The sequence below is a fragment of the Mauremys reevesii genome, linkage group 3 (assembly GCF_016161935.1).
Source record: "Mauremys reevesii isolate NIE-2019 linkage group 3, ASM1616193v1, whole genome shotgun sequence".
In the NCBI taxonomy this organism is placed as follows: domain Eukaryota; kingdom Metazoa; phylum Chordata; order Testudines; family Geoemydidae; genus Mauremys; species Mauremys reevesii.
The window spans coordinates 15588939-15601863 of NC_052625.1; the positions used below are offsets into that span (position 1 = coordinate 15588939).

Consider the following 12925-nt stretch of genomic DNA (forward strand, 5'->3'; position numbering starts at 1 on the left):
AGGTGCTTCAAAGGGAATGAACAGAACCGGGCAATCATCAAGTGATCCATCCCCTGTCATTCAGTCCCAGCATCTAGCAGTCAGAGGCTCAGGGTCACCCAGAGCATGGGGTCACATCCCTGATCATCTTGGCTACTAGCTAGTGATTAACCATGACCTTACCTATTTTTTTTTTTTTAATGCAGCTGTAATTTTGGCCTTCACAACATCCACTGGTAACAAGTTCCACAGGCTGACTGGGCACTGTGGTCCCATTCTTTGTGGTCCCCACTCTGTACGTCTCCATTCCCAGAGGCATCCCCACATATCCCCTCACGGTTCATCAATGTCCATCTGTATTCCATAATCATCACCCAGCGTAGGTCTCTCCTCTGTCTTGTGTGTGGTCAATCTCGCTCCCTCTGAGCATTGGGATGGGGGAAGACTTGGGTGGCTCCCCCTCCCCCTCACTGATTGCAGGGGCTAACATGGTTTCTGTGGCCTTTATGGCCACCTTCCCTGGTGTATCTACTCCCCTACAGCCCTGCTTTCAGAGCACTTGGAAGGCAGAGCAGTTCAGGCAGGAAGAAGAGAAAAACACAGGCAACCCCAATCCTCCCATTTATTCCCTGCAACAGCCGCTATTGGCAGGAAATCAACCTGTTTTTAAAATCTCTCTACCAGCTGCACCAAGACATTGGCCAGGACTTGGAAATGGGTATGCAAACCCCCAGGAAGATAGTTGGCAAGAATTTTCCCTGCCGACCTCCAACAGACCCCTCTGAGCTACTCTATTCAGAAAGGCAAACAACACTTCCAGAACTACCAAATACCTCTACAATATACTTAACCGGTTTTGCTCAAAATCTATTCTAGACAAAAATAAATTAATAAATTAATAAAAAGTTAGTGTTGCTACAGTAATAAACATTAGAAAAATACAAATAATTTTACAGTTTAAATAATCTAGCCATTATAAATAATGGAAATAGCAAGTTTATGCAACTATAGCTGTGGCTAATCTTACAGTTCACTATACTCTAAAAGTTCTGTTCACCTGAATATTAATATTAGAAATGACAACAACAATCTTTATGCTACCAGTATTTTATTCATGAAATACTTGCTCAAGTGTTTGTCTAATAACTAACTCCTTCCTCAAAATATCTTTTTCCTGCATTTGTTTCTAACCCGAGAAATATCAAGAATGTCAAATCTTGTCTCTTTTGGGGGCGGGGGGCTGGAGGTGTCAAGTGTGCATTTTGGCTTTCACAGCACTTAGATCATCTGTTAATCTTTAAAAGACAGACCTTTTTTTCTAGGTATTTGTGTGTTTATTTAGAATTAAACAGATGTTAATAAAAATAAACAGAAGAGTTTTAAACTGTGTGGAAAAACAATCACTTCCTTTCTCAATTAACCAAGTTTCAGGCCTTCTGGATAGGAACAAAGCACAAAGTCAGAGCTTTATTTTCTATTTTCAGGTTCCCTTACTTGCAGTGATTTTTTTTTTTTTTAAATTTAGAAACTCCCTTAAAGCTTACTTCATGACAATCTTAAAATCCAAATGGGTATTCCTGGGTACTTGTTATCTTTAGCATCTAAAGTGTTTCTGAAGTAGTCAGCCACACATCAAAACTACAAGATCACTGTGTTCGATTACAGCTTTCCAGAATTTCAGAATTGTTTCCAAACACAACCATTTTGATAAAATATTTTGTTTAGGGTTTTTAATCTGCTTATTTATTTTCTCTTGCTGTTGCCTCCACCACTGAGAGATTTTTATACTCTCACATGTTTGTTCTTCCCTTGTCATATTTCTAATGTACCGTATATACTCAATCATAAGCCGGTTCATTTATAAGCTGACACCCGCCCCCCCCCCCAATGATGGATGAGTAAAAATGGAAAATTTTTATAACCTGTTCATAAGCCGACCCTATAATTCAGGGGTCAGCAAACTTTGGCTCCTGGGCCATCAGGATAAGCCACTGGTGATCCGAGATGGTTTGTTTACCTCGAGCATCCGCAGGCACGGAGGTAAACCTAAGTAAACAAAGTGTCTCGGCGCACCAGCTGCTTACCCTGACGGGCCGGGACAGCAACTGGTGGGGAAATTTTTTCAGGGAGGAGGCGGGGGGAGAAGCTGGGGGTCAGGGGAGTAACCCCTGTGACCGCCCCCCACATGACCCCACCCCTCGCCCGGGACCTCCACACTCTCCCCATCCCATCACTTCCCACCTTATCTGGGGAGGACCAGGGAGGATGCCTCTGGCCTGCCTGGAGCTGCTCCGGCAGGCTGGGCAGCGCGGCCACAGCCTGCTCCAGTGGGCCAGAGCGGGCGGTGTGGCCACAGCATGTTCCAGCGGGATGGGCCAGGCGACACGGCTGCAGCCTGCACTGGGGGGCAGGGCCGAGCGACACGGCTGCAGCCTGCTCTGGGGGGCAGGGCCGAGCGACACAGCTGCAGCCTGCTCTGGGGGGCAGGGCCGAGCGACACGGCTGCAGCCTGCTCTGGGGGGCAGGGCCGAGCGACACGGCTGCAGCCTGCTCTGGGGGGCAGGGCCGAGCGACACGGCTGCAGCCTGTGCTGCCTCTCCTTGCTCCCTCTGTTGGGGGGAGGGGCTGTGTGCCACCTCTCCCTTTCTATACCCATTCATAAACCGACCCCCGTCTCTGGTGCCTCCCTTTTTTACTAAAAAAATTCGGCTTGTGAACAAGTATATATGGTAGGTATGTTCCTTCCTTCTTCCAGCAGCTCCTCACCAGATACTAGCATTTACTACTGTTGGGTTTTGCCACTAATCAAACTGGTTCATGAACCAGAATGCTGAGGGGAAAAAATACATTATTTTAGCACTTTTAGAAAAATAAACATCATGCATTCAGTGGTAAAAATCAAGCCTCCTAAAGGAATATACAAAGTAGTGGGTATTAGGAGCTCCAGCAACTACAATTGTACTAAATGTCTGCATTAGCAGAGTCTCCTGAGAAATTTCATGTTATATGGATATACATCTGTTGTATCTGTATTAATGCTTTGTATTAACTGAAGCCCTTCTTAAAATTATACATGCAATGAAACATTTTGCTCTTGAAATCAAGCATTTTGTGAGCCACTGTTTTCCCCTATTCTGACAATTTATTTAAAACGCTAAATTAGGATGACAGCAAAACAAAGCGCTTTCTAAAATAAGAACTTCAATTACCTAAACCGAAATGGAATAAATGCTAACTGCATTTAACCAGTACAAGATTTAAAATAAAATTTAAGAAACACATTTTAACACTGAAGACACACATTTCAAATGTTTGTTTTCAAAACGAAACATTCTTTATTTCTTACAGTTATTTTTATTGCTAATCATGTCAAATATCCACATTACCTTTGTGCCCTTATTCCAGTCTTAACAAAATCTTAGAACCGAACAAAAAGGTAACACTAAAATATCAGGTTTCAGAGTAGCAGCCGTGTTAGTCTGTATCCGCAAAAAAAACAGGAGTACTTGTGGCACCTTAAAGACTAACAAATTTATTTAAGCATGAGCTTTCGTGAGCTACAGCTCACTTCTTTGGATACATAGAATGGAACACATAGAATGGTGTTCCATTCTATGCATCCGAAGAAGTGAGCTGTAGCTCACGAAAGCTCATGCTTAAATAAATTTGTTAGTCTTTAAGGTGCCACAAGTACTCCTGTTTTTTTACTAAAATATCAGTGCAGCAAAGAACTTTCATATCATCGAGTTGATTTCAACAAGAATCTCTGGCAGAGGTCTTCTAAATGATCTGCAATATGATGCTGTACTAAATTATTCATAGGTAACACCTACTTTAGCAGCCTCATAGACTCATAGACTTTAAGGTCAGTAGGGACCATTATGATCATCTAGTCTGACCTCCTGCACAATGCAGGCCACAGAATCTCACCCAGCCACTTCAATAACAAACCCCTAACCTATGTCTGAGTTACTGAAGTCCTCAAATTGTGGTTTGAAGACCTCAAGCTGCAGAGAATCCTCCCGCAAGTGATCCATGCCCCAGTCATAATTTACTAACTAAATAACTAACTTCAACAAGCTGTCACATTTGTAAAGGCACTAACCTACCTATGAAACAGAAAACACTCATACAGCACTACAAAACTGTGGTTTAACAAAACAGATTTTAAAATCAGCCAAATAAGAACACATTAAGGAATGAAGAAGAAATGCAATATATCTTGTCTTGAATCCCTTCCAAGTCCCAAAAGAGATTACAACAAGTCAATGAATGGATGAGAATCCTTACTAGCACCTAACCTCCCAAGTATGTTAATCTAATTGACCACTGAAAGTTACTGTGATTTACTAGTTCAGTGGCTCTCAACCTTCCCAGACTAGGGTATCCCTTTCAGGAAACTGATTTCTCTTCCGTGCGCCCAATTTTCATCTTACTTAAAAAATACTTGCTTACAAAATCAGACATAAAAATACTAAAGTGTCACAGCCACACTATTACTGAAAAATTGCTTACGTTCTCATTTATACCATATAATTATAAAATAAATCAATTGGAATATAAACACGTACTTACATTTCAGTGTATAGTATATAGAGCAGCATAAACAAGTCATTGTATGAAATTTTAGTTTGTACTGACTTTGCTAGTGCTTTTTATGAAGCCTACTGTAAAACTAGACAAATACAGATGAGTTAATGTACCCCCTGGAAGACCTCTGCGTACCCTCAGGGGGTACACAAACCCTGATTGAGAACCACTGTACTAGTTTACCTACAAAACAGCCTTTATAGTATCAGTATACTAAGCACTTTATAAACATTTCTTGAAATATGCAATGATGCATACATCATCCAGTTTAAATCTCATGGAAAACTAAACTCAAACTTAACATGAAACAAAAGCAAGTAAATAAAGAGAGTGGAGGATTGCCTCTACAGACTATTTTAATTCATACCTTTGTGTGGGAGTTGTGCAATACAAACTGTAAATTGCCCAGTCTCCGGAGCCTCCTAGTTACAAGAGAATATGTGCTGCAATAACTACATGCAACTGTGCAAGTTAAATGACATTAATATTTCAGGTGCCCTGCAATTAAGTACTGGATTAGAGTAATAATATTTCTAAAAAAATAATGTAATTGCATTTTGGCTGACAACTTGTATAACTAAGCTTCAGCATGACAAATTGTTACATGGATTAGGCAGAAGATATAGGTTTAGAAGGGGAATAAAAATGCAACTCACTTTTCCAGCAGTCCCAGGCATTCAAATAAAGAGCAATTGCCCTAATGATGCAATACAAAAGTATCACAAAAAGAGAAGCACAACCGCAGTTCACTTTTTTACAGTTAATCAGAATTCACTAACCTGAGCCCTGGGTCCTCCAACAAATTGAAGTACACAATTCACAGACGGAGATCCCTGTGGAGGGACCAAGACATACAATGGCACTTTACAAGCTGCTCTGTTGCTTTTCAGTTAATAAAGTATCTGTAGTTCATTTAAGTTAAACCCAAGAAAAAAGGTTAAATCCTTGGCACAATTCTCAAATATCCTATATATGACTTGAAAACTCCACTCACCCTGGACAGAATCTCAGCTTTCATTTAAAAAAATAAGTTCCTAACCCTTCCGATAGAAAACAATAACTTTCCAAACATGAACCAATGTAAATTGATTCAGTGTTCTATTCCTGAGTCTGAAGACAGACAGTTCCAGTGCCTCTGCTGCTACTCACAGCTTTGTCCAGCATCAATAGGGTGAAAACAGCAAGACTCTGATCAGTATTGCTATTTGGAGCTCCATGGACAGAAATGGAACTGTCAAAAATTATGTTAGTTTCATGCTGCTGCAGCAGCTTACCAAAGCTATTAACAGTAAAGAAAAGCACTAGAGATATTCATTAGAGTAGTGGTTTTCAACCTTTTTTCATTTGCAGGGCCTTAAAAATTTCTGAATGGAGGTGCAGATCCCTCTGGAAATTGAACCTGTGGTCCGCAGACCCCTACTATAGAAGTCTTAGACTGAAAACTGACTGAACAGAATTCAACTATAAATGTTGCACGTGCTCGGCACAGCGTTTGACACAGCATGAGAAAGGGCACTAACTGTGGGCTTCTACAGTAACGACAATACTTCTGGGTTTTGACCTGTAGGTGGGGATATTCACATACTTTTGATTGATCAGAAATACAGAATGCCTTTTCTGAGATCTGAAACTTGATTTTCATAGTCACCTTTCGCGGCTCCCTGAGGCATAGTTTGTGGACCCCCACATGTCCATGGACCACAGGTTGAAAACCACTGCATAAGAGAACAGGACCCAAAAAGATACAGGCAAAAGGAAAGGTAGAAAATAGACCTCCTCTTCCTCCTTGCAGCAGCCAAGAAGAACTGGAGGAGGAAGAGAGAAATAAAGCTTTGTCTTCCCCTAGAAACTTGGGAAAGTTTAGGGTGAGGATGGGGTAGCAGCTACAAATATGTAAAGACACCGACTAACCAGAGACAGAAACGAAAGACAGAGCCTCTAACAGAGTCCAGGAACAGCACCCTGGTAGAAATTCCCGAGTCTTCCTGTTTCTCACCAGTGGATGGTAAGGAGTTGAGCTTCCCACAGGATGTCCTGTGACCTCACTCATGGCCCCACTTATCTATTGCTGTGCTGGTGGGTTTAGCCTTCTGGCTAGGCAGTGTCTAAATTTGTCACTGCATTATCATACAAAGTCTGGTTAACATAACATCTTTCTAATTTCATAGCATGAAAACTATTATAGATGGAGTGTGTAGCAACATCTATATTAAGACTGTATTACACTTCCCATTACAGCTCTTGTTCTCAGTTGCTTATAACAGACTAACTCTTTGCCTGAAATTTTCCATGCTCTAAGTTTTAGCAAAAATGGTTAAGCTGTTTGGGAGAATGAGGTTAGGGAAAAATCAGTTGTTTTGCCAAAACTAAAACTGTTTCTGACCATTTCTTTGAATAGCTTTAACACTCCAGGATTTTAGAATAGGACGTTCAAATTGAATTAATGCGACAGCAGTTCAGGGTCCAATCCAGGTCAGTAAGGGTTTGTGTTATCACTTGCCCTGCAACTCTGGGTGACTCACAACTCTTTGTTGTTATAGCTCCCAGCCTGGGATGCTCATTGCCAACCTACCAGCATGCAGGCCGGAGTGGCTATATGCTAGACAGCCCTGACCCCAGCAGCCTGTGTCTTGTCCTACAGCCCCACTCTGGCTTCTACCAACCTGGGTTACAACTTGCAGGGTGACCCCAACACACTCCCAGTTCTGAATTTTCTCCAAACCATGTGCTCTGTAATGCCCAGGTCCTCTCCTGGACAGTTCAGAGAAACGACCAGGTTCCTTTGTTCCTCGAAAGACACAAAACCCACCAGTTTATTAATTTAACTGGGGTGAATACACTCTTCCCATGAAAGGCAGTAGTGAGTTGGTTTACAGTAAAAATACAATAAATGTATTATCTATCTATCATATATATAGGATGAGTTCAAATACCAAGAATGAGGACAGAGTTACAAAACAAAACACGCTTCTAAAAAGTCTAAAACTTAATCTAGCCAAGTATAGGCTTTATTCAAGATTTTTTTTCCCCTCACCTATATGCAGTTCCCAGAAACTTCAGTCTCACCCCCTGGGTTGACAGGCCCATTTTTCTCAGCTTGTAAGTGTTATGTTTCCTTGTGTCTGGCTAGTGATGGATGCCAAAGGTGGCTTTTGTCTTTGCTTATATTTTCCAAAGTTCAATGATGTTGCTTTAAGAGGCAGGGTGGCCTCATGCTGTTCTTCTCTTCCTGTGGGCTTCCCAGCCCCCTGTACCTAAATAGGGCTTGCACTGCTTGGCTTCCACCATGCTTAATTTACATAGGAGAAAGGTAAATAGCCACCTTCTTCCTGGCAGGGAGGGTACTTGTTTCTCCCTGTTTTGCTACAGACTTTAAAACATAGTATCATTAAATATCCATATTTCCTCCGATAGTGTTGATACCTACATTTCATAGTGATATTAATCACCAATGTGTCATTAGCTTTCAGAAAAAAGATCTCACTCTCTACACTCTTATAATACAATCAGTTGATTCAATTGCTTATCACTTGAGGTTCAGACCCTCCCCCTGTCTTTATAGACCAGTAAACCTTTGAAATGGATACTTCTGAGTAAATTTTATTCAACCTATCCAGAGAACGAGATGGAGTCTTGTGGTGAAGGAAGCCCCATGCTCTTTCTTCCCCAATTATTGTTTGCTGAAATTTTCTGTTTCCTGCCATCTCCTCCCCATGCTGTCTTGATGGCCCTGTTTACTGCTTATATGTAAGTTTAGGATTGATCTGTTTAACAAATCCCCCTCACATGCCTAGTTTAAATACACTTCAGCCATAAGTCTAGCATGTGCCCGTAACTCCTAATACCCACTGCCCATCACACATGAATATTAATGATCAGTAAGTTATCAGTTTTCAAATGATCCAACACAAGGCATATTTTGTAGAAAGATTATTACAATAATGTGCAAGGTGCGAATTCAGGGGTGCTTAGTGTCACACTTAGTCCTGGAGTCAGAAAGGTGCCTTTATAATCCCCAGGAAAATCCATCCAGATTTTATGTGCATACCAACTGCACTGTGCTCTCTCCCATGCCTCGAGGAGATGCCTGTACCAGCCTCCCCACTCTACAAACCAGGAGATTAAAATCTCACTTCTTTTGCGAACAGGTTTTAATATTTTTTATGCACTTCACATCCCTTAACGGTGACTTAAGTCTCATAGGCTTAAACTAAGGGTATGTCTTCACTACAGATTTAACTCAGGTAATCAGCACTTGGGCTAGCCCAGCCTGAGTGTGAGAAGCCACACTACAAAGCCCAAACTGATGCTACACTCACCCATGCGTGCTAGGACTTCTGGTGGCACACCCCATGTTTTATTGTGTTGTTGTAAGCTGAGCCAGTCAGCCTTTCCCAGTGAATTGTGGGAGAACAACTGTGTCTTTCCAGTCACATGGGAGGATGGGGTGGAGGTGGGGAGAATCATGGGAAGCCACTGGAGGACTACTGGCACTCAAGTGACTTAGCCTGTGTCCTCTCTGCAAGGTGGGCAGCATACCACCCCGAATGAAAGTGGCACCCAAATTCTAGCCTAGAATTATGGCTAATACCCAAGTAAGAGCCCAAATTAACTCTGCAGGGAGGATATATCCTAAGAAGCAGGCAAGTATCATTTCCCCCACTTCTTTTATAAATGAAGCAAGAGAGGTGATGTCTACACTACAGGTGCTACAGCAGCACAGCTATGGTGCCAGAGCCTTCGCTGAAGGAATTCCACCTCCCCAAGGCATGGCAGCTACGTCAACGGAAGCATTCTTCCAAATGCATCTACACTGGAGGCTATGTCAGCATAGCTGCAGCACTTGGCATGGGAATTTTTCAAGCCCCTAAGCGCTGTAGCCATGTTGACCTAACTTTTAAGTGTAGATCAGGCTGCACAAACTGCACAAGGTCAAAACTGGGAATAGAACCAAGGTTTCTAACACAGTAGCCGCAAAGTCTCAGTCACTTAGCCACTCGGCCTTTCTAAATGAATGCATCAGATTTACGTGATTGCCTATAACCACTGTTCTAATCAGCAGATCATACATACCTCAAATGGTATAATGGCAATTCTGTAATTCAGCTTCTGCTGGAATCAGATGAAGTAATATTATAGTCAAATATTTATCAAATATTCTCTATTTTGGATAATTAAAACTAATGCTATGGGCTTGGATAAAAGCAGTGCTGCAGTGCAGTGTGATTTGGAGGACCTTGTGGCGCACTGCAGGACTGATATACCTTTCTGTAAAATATGGACCAACAGCAGCAGAGGCAGCTCAGTTTAAATACACCAGTGAATATTATTTTAAAATTACCTTCCTTATGTCTCACAATAAATGAGCGACACTGTCAACTTGAAATCTAATAAATGTAAGAAATGAGTTAGAAACCATTTGAGGTAAAACTGCCACAGTCGATTTCTTTAGTTTTACTGCCACATTTTTTAATTTAAAAAAAAAAAAAAAAAGTTTTTCTCTCCCTTTTGTGTGTCTGAAAAACCCACACAATCTCAGAGGAAACTAATTTTATGCAGTTGTTGTCAAACAGAAAATAAACAAAAACACCAAAACCACTTCTCTCATTTTTCAGTTAAAGTAATCTTAGTAATAGCAAGTAAAAACAGACAAATATAAATGTTAAGTTGATGTCATCTCTTTAAAATATAAGAGGAGGACAGAATAGAAAACGAAAAGACTGAAATCAAAACTTCACTGTATATTCTACACACACACACACACACACAAAGAATTGTAGGGATATTTTAGTATCCTTATAAACAAGCTATTCCAAACTGAAATTTCACAGTTTATGCAGGTACCACATGAATTGTTAGAACATCTGTAACATACACATTTCCTCTCATCTGCTGCAATTTTAGTTCTAAACAACAAAAAGCACTAATCTGAAATCAGGATGTGGCTATTGTACTTAACAGCAGCCTTCTTCTTGCCCATTTCTTTCAGGTGCAGAGATAGGGTTCCCACCTGTCTAACTGCACAAAGCCAAACACCCTTGCCCCGTCTCCTTCCCCGCCCCTTCTCCAAGGTCACACCTCTGCCCAGCCCCTTCTCCGAGACACCCCCCTCGCTCACTCCAGCCCCCCTCCCTCGGTCACTCGCTCTCCCACACCCTCACTCACTTTCACTGGGCTGGGGCAGGGGGTTGGGGTGCAGGAGGGGGTGCGGGCTCTGGGCTGGGGCCTAGGTGTTCGGAGTGTGGGAAGAAGCTCCGGGCTGAGCCTGGGGCAGGGGGTTGGAGTACAGGAGGGGGGGCAGACTCTGGGAGGGAATTTGGGTGCGGAAGGGAGCTCTGGGCTGAGCCTGGGGGAGGGGCTAGGGTGCGAAAGGGGGTTCGGGGTGCAGGCTCTGGGAGGGAGTTTGGGTGCGGAAGGGAGCTCTGGGCTGAGCCTGGGGGAGGGGCTAGGGTGCGAAAGGGGGTTCGGGATGCAGGCTCTGGGAGGGAGTTTGGGTGCGGGAGGGGACTGGGGCAGAGGGTTGGGGTGTGGGAGGAAGTTCAGGGTGCAGGTTCCGGCTGGGAGGTGTTTTCCTTGGATGGCTCCCGGAAGTGGCGACATGTCCGGCAGTGGCTCCTAGGCTCAGGGGCAGCCTTGCAGCTCTGTGCACTACTCCATCTGCAGGCATCCATCTCCATCTGCCCCCGCAGCTCCCATTGGCTGAGGTTCCCCACTCCTGGCCAATGGGAGCTCTGGAGTCAGCACTCAGGGTGGAGGTAGAGCACAAAGACCCCCAGACACACACACACCACCGTGCCTAGGGGCTGCAGGGATATGCCGGTCGCTTCTGGGAGCCGCGTGGAGCCAGGGTAGGTAGGGAGCCTGCCTTAGCCCCACTGCGCTGCTGGTCTTTTAGCGGCCTCAAATCTACTGGATTGGCTTCAGAAGTCTCGGGAGATCGAGCCCAATTCCCGGAGACTACCTGCCAAACCAGGAGGGTTGGCAACCCTATGCAGAGACCATAACTAGATAGCTTCTTTAACTCGAGAACATGACAATTATGGTCCACTGACAGTCGGCTCTTTGATACTTCTGTAATTAATGCCAAGTGGACATGCTCTGAATACATATAGCTATTTAGGTCATTGTACAGCAAGATCTTCAAATGTCAGCTCTGATGGAATTATTCTTAAACAAGTAACAAAGCATAAAAATATTATATTAATCTATAAGAACAGGCCTCGTGGTTAGTAGTCCACACTGCTACACAAGAGACCCTGGTTTAATTTCTGGGTAAAACATATTGCTCCTTTAGCTGATATGGACCGGTAGTACTACAGATACGGTACATTGTCCGCTTGGAAAAAGAGTGAGAGAGGAGCATCTCATGTCACTTCACAGAAACACCTGTAGCCGAACAAAGAGCAATACTGATGAGCTTCATTAGGAGTTCCACCTAGAGCTCAGCTAAAGAAAGTAGCTGTAGTATGGGGTATTTTAAGGAGAGAATGAGAAAATACTCCAAACATGGCAAAAAGATTAAAATATGAAGGCCTTGATTTTCATGGCAGGTTAAGAGCTGTTTGAGGCCCACCCAACCCTTGTACAAATTAGGGCTGCACAGAGGCAGTCCTTACGCCATAGAGCAGTGGTCCCCAACATTTTTGACTGGCGGGTGCCAGCCAAAGGACCACTGCCGCGGTGGAGCACCCGCCGAAATGCCGCTGAATTTCGGCGGCATTTCAGCGGCAATGCCTCTCAATGATGCTGCTTGTCGCCAAGTGACGTCATCGAGAGGTGTTGCCCCCGAAATTCGGGAGTGACGCCTCTCGATGACGTCACTTGTCGGTGACGAAGCGACGTCATCGAGAGGCATCGCTGCCGAAATGCCGCTGAAATTTGGCGGCATTTTGGCGGGTGCTCTCCCAGGGGCCAGGACGCGGGTGCATCAAGATGGCCCCGCGGGCACCATAGAGAGTTCCCCTGTGGAAAGGGAATTCTCCACCAACTATCTTCAGACATTTTAGGGCCAATTTGTGCAGTTTATGCAGTGCAAAGTGCCCACAGCACACTGGGGAATCCAACCCTAACTTTCTAAAAATAATGGCCAGGTTTTCAAAAGAGCTGTATACCCACAAACAGGTACAGCATGCTCCGTAGCAATTCAGCCTTCATCACGCTGCCTCGACAATGGGCCTCGACGCATTTATGGGAGAGGTTAGACAGGAAGTCACCTCTAAGGGCGAGTAGCCAGACAGCAGAAAAGACCATCCAATCCTTTGCTTCTCTGCTGACCATCAACAAGGACACCAATAAGTGTCAATTCTGATGGTAGCTTTTGTGATATGAATGCCGGACCACTAGGCACTGAAGCGAG

The 12925-nt window shown here is 43.6% G+C and overlaps 1 protein-coding gene across 10 annotated transcripts in view; it reads right to left on the bottom strand.

Annotated features, from left to right (window-relative positions):
* The window catches only part of VPS54 (VPS54 subunit of GARP complex), a 72051-nt gene that overhangs the window by 56163 nt on the left and 2963 nt on the right, over positions 1-12925 (bottom strand). For 2 of the 10 annotated variants that reach the window (XM_039530619.1, XM_039530629.1), the window contains 3 exons: positions 5349-5402; positions 5226-5266; positions 4937-4991 (listed from right to left, as the gene is read on the bottom strand). The exons of 2 other annotated variants lie outside the window; for them this stretch is intronic. The gene's annotated coding sequence lies outside the window, so the exon portion shown is untranslated. Of the gene's footprint in view, positions 1-4936; positions 4992-5225; positions 5267-5348; positions 5403-7232; positions 7256-12925 lie in introns of those variants that run through there. 6 more of the 10 variants (XM_039530628.1, XM_039530622.1, XM_039530621.1 and 3 more) reach the window with 5 other exon arrangements.